The sequence below is a fragment of the Mytilus edulis genome, chromosome 7 (genome assembly GCF_963676685.1).
Source record: "Mytilus edulis chromosome 7, xbMytEdul2.2, whole genome shotgun sequence".
NCBI classification, from domain to species: Eukaryota; Metazoa; Mollusca; class Bivalvia; order Mytilida; family Mytilidae; genus Mytilus; species Mytilus edulis.
In genome coordinates, this window is record NC_092350.1 from 62899419 (window position 1) to 62911306 (window position 11888).

Consider the following 11888-nt stretch of genomic DNA (forward strand, 5'->3'; position numbering starts at 1 on the left):
ACAGTGTGTTTATGTTCATTCAGACACAAATCTAATTAAATTACAGATATTGTGTGTCCAAGCTATGCTTACGCGGATCTGAAAACGCTCCATTCTATTTTCTGTTTAAAGACCATTGGGATTCTCGGTTTTGTCGGATTTATATACACCTTCAAAAATGCGAAGGCCGAATTTCATTGGCTGATGTAATATTTACTAGAACAAACTGTATCAAAGGACTGAAGTACTGAACATCAGATGACCGCAAGTTCTCGTAGATGGTCAGAAGCACTTGTCTTAAAGAAAATCACATCTCAATACCTGAAAGTGAGGTTAACTTACAGAGATATATTTTTTTGAGACAAGTTCGTGCTTGGATAATGAATAAACAACAGGGAATTCAACCTCACCGTATTCACAATTATATTGTAGTGATACAAATCAGTATACTCTGGTTTGTTGTTATATATTAAATTAATATTTGTATATAACAGTTACATGTATACATAATTTTGATCCAAATGCTATTCTATTATTCTAATAATAGTGCAGTGCAAGTGCATAGTGAAAACTCTTCTGTAATAATTCGGATTTTCTAATAGTTTGGATTTATGCAGGCATTCATTTTCCCAGCATAAACGTTCTGGAGATATTATTTCCGCATGCGATAACACAATTGTTCTGTACGTGTGCATATATATTACTTACAAATGTATAAATACATTTTTAACGACACAACATTTTCATATTATTATATGTTCTAAAAAAATGTTTTTATGAGTATTACTTGAAGCGACAAATAATGTTATTTTGCACTCGATTATGTCTGCGTTTTTATACGATCAATTACATGTACCAGTCAAAATCGAAAGTCAAATCTCTGTTGCGACAATACATCGGAGTGCCCTCAGGGTCAACGTGATGTAAACATGAAGTGTGGGCATGAGGCCGTGTACTTCCTTGTTCCAGGACAAACATATTTTTAGACTTTAATGAAAAAACTCTTTTTTAAAAATAATATAGTTTTTTTCTTAATTTCATTATTGTTTTATTTTTTCTCTCATTTTCAATGGAAACAATTATTTTGATTCCCCCCTGAAAAAGATAAAATATCTTTCAAGAAACTTGGAATCAAACATTTACAAAAAAAAACATGCCCCCATTTCCCCTGCAATCACCCCAAAAAAATCAATGGTCAGTATTTTAGCCCTGTTTACGTAGTTGTATATCTGAACGGCTTTCCTTTTATTTTACGGGTAGCTGTCTAGTGGCGGTGCTTTCATGGTAGTATGTTAGCCTCTAGTGTTGCTGGTCGTAGGTTCGAATTCCGGCCGGTTCAAAACCAAAGAATTTAAAATTGGTATTTGCTGCTTCCCTGCTAAATCAAGGAGTAAAATCAAAGACTTGTTCGGCTCGGAATCAGAATAATCTGTCCGGGTAACACCGTAAGGTGAAATGGATTTCTGCGAAGTAGCATGTTTAAAATCCGACTCAGGGTGCCGGTCTAATACAAAACAGGGTTAATATTCATTTCACATTAATATGTTCTCGTACGAATATGCACCTGTCCCAAGTCAGGAGCCTGTAATTCAGTGGTCGTCTGTTGATGTGTTACATACCGGTAATTTCGTTCATTTTTTGTACATAAATTATGCCGTTAGTTTTCTCGTTTGAATTGTTTAACATTTGTCATTTCGGGGCCTTTTATAGCTTATTATGCGGTATGGGCTTTGCTCATTGTTGAAGGCCGTACGGGGACCCTATAGTTTTTAATTTCTGTGTCATTTGGTGTCTTGTCGAGAGTTGTCTCATAGGCAATCATACCACATAGTCTTTTATTTATCAATTTTCCGCTGGACGTCAAGCATACATTCATAATCATGTAAGTGTGCAATAAATGCATGAATAAAAATAAAAAGATGCAAGCAAATGTCATGCAACGAGTTGAAGGTCATCCCATATCTCCTTTCATTCCTTTTTTTGGGGGGGGGGGGGGGGCTCGGTGGCCGAGGGGTCCAAGTGTCTAGCTAAATGTAGGTTGTGAGTTCGAATCCCACACGTGGCAGGTAAGCTCGACTCCAATCACAATTGAATAGAACTATCAGTTTTTCGTACCGAAAGTCGGTGTTTCTTTCCGGGGACTTCGGCTTCCCCCATCACTATAAACTCACCACCACGAATTAGCATGATAGTGTTAAAAGTGGCGTTAAAAAGCAATCAATCAACAAATTAATCAACCAATCATCCATACCGGTATAATTCTATATGCAAGAGAGGATAATATTGTAGCTATCGTTATAAAATATTTTTGAAATTGACTTTGAGTTCATTGGTGTCTTTTGAAATGAATAGAAATAGGAAGATATGATATGAGTGCCAATGAGACAACTCTAAATCTAAGTCATAATGTGTAAAAAGTAAACAATTATAGGTTTAACTACGGCCTTCAACACGGAGCTTTTACTCAAACCGAACAGCAAGCTATAAACAAGAGCCACACAGTTTGTTTTATTTTATTTTCGCTGCTGCCGGGAAATACTTCAACTAGTTCCTGCATTAATTGATCTTTATCTTCCGCCGAAATGTTTGAAACTTTAATTTTTGTTAAAATGCACTTTGTTTAGGGGCCAGCTGAAGAACGCCTCCGGGTGCGAGAATTCTCGTTGCTGTTGGTGACCTTCTGCTGTTGTCTGCTCTATGGTCGGGTTGTTGTCTCTTTGGCACATTCCCCATTTCCATTCTCAATTTTACTGTCTCACTTTATCTTAAAAATGTACTTTCGCTTAAAAGATTAAAGATTTATTTCTAAAACGTAATAAGTTAACTGTATGCTCATTATTGTAGATCCCGTATATTCATTATTGTAGACCCATCGATAAAAATTCATAATTTGACAATTTTCCATCAATATTCGGTGTGATTTTTTTCTTCTTGAAAATCGAGGAACAAACATGTCAAGGTTTTCCTCTTTTTAAATAACCTCAGATTTGATCCGGGTTTATATCAATTCTGCAGAAGCAGATCGGAATCAGTTATGACGTAGACAGTAATCATTCTAATCGTAATCATGTTCATTGACCATAACGACGATGAAAGCACATCATATAATGACGTTTCGACATCATATAATGAAGTTAACCGAATCACATGATATAAGATTACAAGCACATAATATAATGACACAACCACATCATATAAAGATGTTTGCACATAATATAAGGGAAAATGCACATCGTATAAGGATATTTGCACATCATATAAGGATATTTGCACATCATATAAGTACATTAGCACATCATATAAGTATGTATGCACATCATATAAGCATGTATGCACATCATATAAGTATGTATGCACATCATATAAGTGTAGTTGCACATCATATAAAGATGTTTGGACATCATATAAAGATGTTTAGACATCATATAAAGATACTGACTTGCACATAATATAAGCATATTTGCACGTCATATAAAGGTGTATGCACATCATATAAGTCCAAGTCCACATCATATAAAGGTTAGTGCGCATCATATAATGACAAGTGCACATCATATAAAGGTAAATGTACATCATATAATGAAAAATGGTCATAACAAGACAGTTTTGGCGTTCCATATGTTAGCTTGAATTATGTTATATGAATTTATTTCAACCTTTTATCATCAATTTCTGTGTCTGTTGGTTACTTTCAGATTGTCCTCAACACCGTGTCATTTTTATGAAGGGTTGAAGCATCAAATTTGTTTTGAAAGCGAAATAACTCCTTACTAACCCCATATGTTAACTTACCATGTATGGTTGCTAACCCTATATTTTTTAAGGACATCCTATATCAAATATACATAGTCACCACGTGTAGTCCTTTCACTAGTCATATATCTATAAATCTAAAGGAGGTAAGATAAATGTGTACATGTATATCATACTCATAGATTGAAAACAAACTGACAACGACATAGCTAAATATAAAAACACAAACAGACCATAATAGTACAGAAGACATAGCAAATAAAACTAAAGACTAAGAAACTGGGATGATCTCAAGTGCTTCAAAAGGGTAAACAGATCCTGCTCCTCATGTAGAACCCGTCGTGTTACTTATGCTAATACAAATCCTGGAAATAGTCTAATTCGATAGGTCACATTCGTGAAAAGGGAAGGATATTGTCGTTACGACACAAGAAACATATCCGATATCATCTGTGAAACGATTATTCCATAACGGTCAACTAACTCGTGATTTTGTCCGTAAAATTCACGAACAGATGATTTGAACTTCGACATTTGGAACTAAATATCTGTTTTATTAAAACAGTGGCAGTTGCTATTGATTAAGACGATTGGTATATTCAAAGAGAACAACTGACGTTCGACCGGGATCCAAAAGATAACAACAGTTTTTAAAGGCTATGACTTACTATAGATAAACTACATGAATATAGACTGAACGCAGACCGATGCCATTATTTTGAAATAGAATAGTGTATCTTATTGTTAACTGATGTTTCATTTCAGAATATTGCAGTATGTTTGTTGGGTATCAAGATGTATTTTAGCATAGTTGGTAAGTAAAAAACAAATACAATATAGTGATAACTGTTTCCTTTGATCCTGAAACAATTTAAGCTTAGAATATTAATGTGCTAAACTGGCCGAAGTTCGATTATAAAGCTGAACTGAAAATTGCTCTTATCAAATCAACAATAATTTCATATAGACCAGATAAAAGTTGATTACTAACGGAAAACATCTGAAACGTCATAATTAAAAAAAGATAAAACTTCCATCAAAATCAAGTCAGATGTTCACAACTTATAATCTTGTAACGGAAGTTAAATGATATAAGATTCGAAAAAAAACAAGAGTTGTGAAGCTCATGATATCATGTTTTTAAACGGAATATAAATAATTTAATAGAAATGATTTCAATTTAAAGTTCCTATACACGAATGCTTTGACTTCAGTCTGAAAAAAACCAAGATAGTATACTGCATAGTTTTAATTAACGATTGCTTGATTTGTGTAATACTGGTCTCCATTTCTATCTCCTGTTTTTAGTATTTCTAACATTTGATTAGGACTGTATAAGGCAAATTCCAAATAAATAAATATCATACTTACATATAATGATAACTAAACCAACAATAATAAAGAAGTTGGAAGATAATGATAAAAAACATGTTCTTTGTTGGTGTTTGTACACATTTTGTATGTACCTGTTCCAACTCAGGGGCTTATAATTCAATGGTTGTCGTTTAATTGTTACCGTTATTCTTGTTTTGTTTATTGCTTTTTCTTGATCGATTGAATTGTTCAGATTTTGTCATTTTGAGGTCTTTTATGCTTACTATCGTGTATCGATTATATTTATAGTTATAGGACTCACGATGATATATAGTTTGACTTTTATGTCATTTGGTGTCTGATATAGATATGCAATACCGTTTCCCGGCACCATTATTTTGATATTTTTTCCTACAGAGACCAGAAGCGTGAAACAAAAGGGGTCCGTATGGAACCTGGCATATCAATTAACCCATTATTTTGGAGCAGACCAAGCCACGTCACTTCTAAACTACGGATGTTATTGCGGATGGTATGGTAGTGGTATACCAGTTGACGGTGTAGATCAGTAAGTTTGCATTAGTATTTCGAATAAACGGCTATGTAGTGGTAACGACTACATTAACAGTTATCAAAGGTACCAGAATTATAATTTAATACGCCAGACGCACGTTTCTTCTACATAAGACTCATCAGTGACGCTCAGATAAAAATAGTTATAAAGCCAAACAAATAAAAGTTGAAGAGCATTGAAGTCCCAAAATTCCCCCCAAAATACTCAAGAACACATCAAATACTCATTTAGCATAAGTTATCTAAAATGCAAATTTCCACGCCTTCTGATTAAAACTTGACAATCCGTTTTAGTTTATTATGAATGGCTGTATTGACGGAAGATATGAATACGACCGACGGACATAATCATACCGCATTGTTACTCGTTAGTCCTGTTGGCCACATATAAACATATAGGCACAACGATGAAAGTGAAGTAATATAATTACCAATTAAAGCTCATGCATATTTCTTAAACGGACATTTTGCTTCAATCAATGATGAGCTTCGAGAAATAGAAACATCTAGTACTATGAGTCTCTTTTTCACACATCTATGTTTAATCTAAGTTCATTGTTTGTTATGTTTACTATTATCATCAACCATTAGTGTATATGTAACATGTGTAAAGTTGAATAAATATCAATCTTTTGCAAAGACCACGATGATTGCTATGGTCGTGTAGATGCATGCTGGCCTAAAACCTGGCCTTACTCATATGGACTTCAGGACGAAACAGTCAACTGTCATGGTATATAAATTTACGAAAAAACAGCTTTTTTCTATTTTTGTCAGCAAAAAAAAAAAAATGTCGACTTAGATACAAGTTGACTCTCTTCCACATCAACATCTTTGTGGACAAGTATTTTTCGCTATAAAAATCAATAGAAACATAGATAAAGACAGCGTTTGTATATTAAGGTTGTAAAACAGGACAATGTGATAGTTCAAAATGTAAAACAAAAAAAAAACAAAAAAAAACAAAAAAACAAGCCATATTCGATAAAAGACATGTTCGCTGTTGAAACGTGAACTCTATTTAGACCTATTATGGTTTACTTTGTCCAAACTGTGATATTGGTGCTCATTTCCCATCCTGTTATATCTATTGTTAAGTGTTGAAAATCCCGATGAATTATCTTTTAAATCTTTAAAAATATAGTATTTCATAACAATCTCGTTTAGAGGGTATATATCTCCCAATTGGTACGATATTCCCGTTCTTGCATTTCCTATCATGATTTTGTTGATAGAGGGTTGCTGCTCACAAGGAAGCTATTAAACCAAGAGTTCCAAATGGTGAAGTTGAAATCATCCCTTCGTAATTTTACGGACGCCATCCCGAGTTGGTTGACCGTTATGGAATAACCGTTTCACAAATAATATCGGATATGTTCCTTACGTCGTAACTACAATCCCCTTCCCTTTTATGAATGTGACCTACCAAAATAGTATATTTACCGGATTTGTTATCACATAAGCAACACGACGGGTGCCACATTCGGAGCAGGATCTGCTTACCCTTCCGAAGCACATGAGATCACCCTTGGTGGGGTTCTTGTTGTTTATTCTTTAGTTTTCTATGTTGTGTCATGTGTGCTGTTTTTTTGTTTGTCTTTTTCATTTTTTGCCATGGCGTTGTCAGTTTGTTTTGACTGTCCCTTTGGTATCTTTCGCCCCTCTTTTAGAGCAAAACACTGTAACAGAAATAGTGAGCTTCAAAAAAAAAATAAAAAAATAATAATAATAAAAAAAGGAAGTCCTTTATATCCGATATATACAAACCATGTAATCAAATTATAGACCCTACGTTGACTATATATTTTCATATGTTGCCCTAAACGATTAGTTGTACATATTGCTGTCATATATATGGTCACGGTATTTAAAGTTAAAATGGGATAGATCTGTGTGGCTGTTAGGATAGTATCGCTCACATGCCACCGAATTATTCATCAGTAATACTTAAAAATTTTAACTTATGACGTACCTATAGTAAAATGTATGTTGTATAATATTATAACACCAATGCAATATGCATATTAACATGTACGACAATAAAATATGCACATTAACATGTAAGGCAATAAAATATGCACATTAAGATGTAAGACAATAAATTAGATTAGACGAATAACCTAGTAAAATTGCGGTCAACATTGCGGTATACAAAACTTAAACAAATTTTATAAGTTTCTATTCCAAACTAGTAATTATAAATTTTAAACAGTGATATTTGTATGTGTCAAAGTATGTTATATAAGTAATTCAAATTAATATGAGGCAGTCATTACCTGTGAAACGGGACGAAGTCTATATAAATAATATTTTTGTAACTTCAAAATCTTTTAAAAAAGAAACAAAAACACCGTAACGTAACGTCGTTTCCGATTTTGGTTCTTTTGTTAGGGATTTTGCTTTTGACGTTATTTAAGTTTAGACGTCATGTTCAATGTTAACAAGGAAACGCGATCATCAGGTAATGTTTATTCAAATCAAAGACAAAGAATGAAATCGGTATTGTGTTCCTTGATTTTACTTTTATTTTACTATACTACTCAGAGTCTAATGACAACGAGACCGGAAGAAGAAAGTAGATTTTTGCGTTCTTCGTAAATGTGAAAATTAAAAAAGTGACAAAAATAATTTCCCGATTTAAAAAAAAATTATTGACTTTTCTACTATAAAAGGGTCCCCTTACTAAGATGTATTTGGCATTTCTTTTTTTACAAAAAAAATCAACAAGTTTTTAAAGGTTGTCTTTATCACGATTGAAATGTTTGTTCCTTTTACTTTTACATGTTTTACCAATTATTTTTTAACGCTGTATGGGATTCAACTTTGGGTGCATAGTAAATCAATGCAATACACTCCTAAGGCTACGTCTAATACTATCTCATTTTTTTATACATTTATAGATAGTCGCCATTCCTGCAAATTGAGAGTATGTATGTGTGACAAGATTTTTGTAGACTGCCTGCACAACAATACATATAATCCTGACAATTATAACATAGACCATGATACACATTGTTCCGGGAAATAATACATAGTATACAAATGTGTGTGTCATTATCTATAAAAAGGAATTTTGTGATAATATGGAATAAGAACGAATTAATGACAGGCATTTCAGAAATTCCTGTTCTGTTCATATCTTTGGAGACTATGGGAAAATATATCAATTATAAGTCGGTCAAAGGTGTAATTATCGTCCATATGATTTATTTATCAATTTGAAACTATTATAGCTGATCTTTTGTGTTTGTCCAGATTATCTCTGTACATTTCAGTTATATATAAATTAAGCATGGACTGTTATTCAAAGCAATATTTTGTATAAGGAATTGAGTGACGATTTCGGTCATCTGACTAATGTGTAGATCTCATCTGTATGATAAGTTGTCCCTGAAACACTGTATATCTACTGTTATGATGACTATCATTGACACACATACAAATTGACGAAGATATGTCAGTAAACATGTTAAAATGTGCGTACGCCTATTATAAGTCGATCTACAATTTCAGTCAGGTTAATTTATTAGTAAATATTTTTTTTGTTGATTTTTTGTGCTAAAGTCGATGTCTTCATATGGTTTTATAGTGTTAAAGCAAGCCAGGTACACGAACATTAGAAAAGCGATTTTTAATTCATGCGCAACATTTTCTGTAACAAATCAAATGATCATTTGAGCGATTTGACTGATTCTACTTATATTTGCTTACTTACCATTTGTGCTTTTTGAGATTTGTCTCTCTCTCTTATGTAATTCTTCAAATAACACAAAACAATGTTAGTCATTTAAGCAAAACAACCATTTCTTTTACTGAACTTTTTATATATTGTGACTTATTTGTACACCTTTGTTCCGTTAACGTTTTCATTTTCGGTTTTAAAAAACTCTTGAGGTCAAGGAATAGTAAATTGGCTACATTTGTATGTTCCAGAGTTTGCTAAAATTTTGCATGCAACTTTGGCTCGTTGAACTGAAAATCGAAAGAAGCTATGCATTGATCTCTTTTGTTATCTGAAATATTTAAGATTGATTTCTTTCAATCTTGGAGGATACAATGTATGTGTATAGAGAGCACATACAATCGGCGAAAACCCTTAAAATCGTCAAATTTCTGATTCTACTCCATAGATTTTTCTTTAAAAAACTGCATGCTGTTGATTTAATGTAAATTTCTGTTTCAGTGCTATAGAAACATCATATGCTCACCGACCTATTTGTTTTAATTATAATCAATTTGCTACCTTGTTTGTATTGAAAAACGTTAAAAATGAACGTTTTACAGCCTGCAACGCGATGATATTACGATTGTTTTGACGTTTTGTTTGATTTTTTTTCACAAAAAAACACCACTCTGAATGTTGTTTGCCGCAAACACAAACTTAGTGACCTTATAATTATTTTGTATCGTAAAAACTGAAATTTATGTATCAACATATATCTTTTTTAGGAAAGTATATGGAGTGAAATTACATATTTAACGATTTTAAGACAAGGCCTTTCACTGATTGTATGTGCTTTTTCCCATGTGGTAAGAATCCAATCAGTAATATTTCAAATGATAAATCAGATAAATGCATTATTTTTTCGATTTTCAGATGAAGTTCATCAATCCAGAATGGTATGCAACATTTTTACTAAAATCTGTGACATAGCCCACTTATTGCTACTTAACCTTAATTGATGTTTTAGCGTACTTGTATTTCAAATAACTTGTCAATGTTACTTTTTACAGACAATGACCAGTTGGTGACACAACAGTAGTTTTTGATTTTTATTAATGGTTTAAATAGTAATCCTGTGAAGTTTATTAATTCATACGAAACCTTGAAGTTTTGTTAAAAAATTCAACGTTAAACAGCCTGTTTGGCCAACTTTATTGATTTACTATATTTGCATGTCTCGGAAACTGCTGCTGTCCTAAGATAGATTTTGTATTAGTTGTTAGTAGCCTTGAACAAGCAGCTGTCAGTTGCTGCGAGTACGCTCAGATCTGTACTTATTGTCTTTCTAATGTTGGAATATAAAAGTACCCGGCCACGTCCACTATGTGTTTTTGTTATATGTATTTCTGTTCGTATCCAGCTAACGAGTTAAGCCTGTCTCAACCGATATTGATTATGCTAACTCTTTTAATAGTATTAAAACATTTGACTTTTCTACACTTTTCACAAGAAATTCACATTCAAAACTAATAGACAAATTAAATGAGTTGGTAATGCTTTGTTTAAAACAATAAAAAGAACGGCCAACGTAGATATAAGTATATTGTCTTAGCTAAACAAATGTACTTCATTGTTATAGTTTTCAGCCGATTTCTCTTTGCTAGCGGATTATGAATCCCCGAGGGTATCATGCTCCGGGACTGACATGATTTATAACATACATTTGTTCAATTGTCCATTCATATATTAAGCAATTATTACATTACAATTCCCTCAGACAAAGTTCACATTTGATGGATAGAGTTCTCATTGTTAAGGCCCCTTTGGCCAAAAAGCTCTTCACTGGTTTTGGTACTTAAACATTCAAATTTATGAGTCGAGCATTCTGCATGACGGTTAATCCAGAGAAGAGCTAAGCACACAAACAAATAATGAATTAATGAATTAATCAACTTTAATTTTCATAACACTGCTGGTAAACGTAACTCCACCAGGTTATCATCAGCTCATTAATTAGGGCTTCGGTACTGACATGATTATTAGCATACCCTTCTTGAGTTAACTATTTATTTATATAGAGTTGAAATTGTACATAAGTTAATTGAATATCATGAATATAATGTCAACAACATTAGTGTCCAACTTTCTAATGCGAATATAACCTTGCATTTATTTGGTTCTGAACTTTAACCCAATTTCGGTTATATGGTTATAATATTCAAATGTTTCGATTACTTATACATATTTAGAATTTCAATTGGATATGCACGTTTTTGGTGAAAGGGAATCCAGAAAAATGCTTCGAGTGAATACAACTGATTACGTACATGTATCATTTTTTGTATCGACGTTAGAATAAGGTTTTGGATTTTTTCAAATTGGAATCTCGAAAATCAGTTGAGATACACTGATTGTCGAAATGCGTATGGTTTACAGTGAAATGTTTTAAGCTACCACAAAAACAATGTATGTCATGAACTACAACTGAAATTTTTACAGCAAAAGTTGTATATACAAGTCACGCTCGGGACCAGTGAAAACTGACCTTATATGAGAAATGATTTTTGAATTGAGTTTAACAATACATAGATATTATTACTGAGGG